Consider the following 675-nt stretch of genomic DNA (forward strand, 5'->3'; position numbering starts at 1 on the left):
TCCGTGTTTTCTTCAAATAAGAGAAAGCAAACCCTTTACATATACACAATTATTTTAAATGACTTATCTTGCACAGGCGCATTGATCTCTGTGGGTCTTTCTCCATGGCCTTGATGCTGATGGATCTCCCGGGAGATGCTCTCAGAGAGGGCAGATGCAGCCCCTAATGGATGGCTCTCCTGAGCTTCCCCTGAGGGTCTTCTCCATCTGGAACTTCCTTGTTTCTTTTGTGCATTTAACTCTGTAAGCACCATTAAGAAGACCAAACTCCCTTCACCTCTGTCATCAAAAGACCTAATCAAAGGTCCCAAGATACAGACCAAGAAAACAGTGAAGTACCAAGAACCTCCAGGACTTTGCCAAGTCGTGGCTCTCCACTGAGGACTTCAACACCCTTCATAATGATCAGTTTGAAAGCCAATTCACCACAAATTAGGATTACTTCAGTCAGGAGCCTCAACTGAAGACTCATCCTAATCATCTTAGTTGACTTGGGAAGACCCACCCCAAATGTGGGTGGCACCTTCTGGGAGCACCCCAGATTTTAAGGAGGGGAGGGCACAGCAGGAAGATTATTCCCTTTTGCTTCCTTGGCCTTCCCCCTTGCCTCGGAATTGACCTACCCTGTGGCTGCCGCTGCTTCCCTCACTGATGACAGAACCAGTGTTTCCAGAT

This window comes from Peromyscus californicus, unplaced genomic scaffold (genome assembly GCF_007827085.1).
Source record: "Peromyscus californicus insignis strain IS unplaced genomic scaffold, ASM782708v3 Scaffold_4__1_contigs__length_199733344, whole genome shotgun sequence".
NCBI lineage: Eukaryota > Metazoa > Chordata > Mammalia > Rodentia > Cricetidae > Peromyscus > Peromyscus californicus.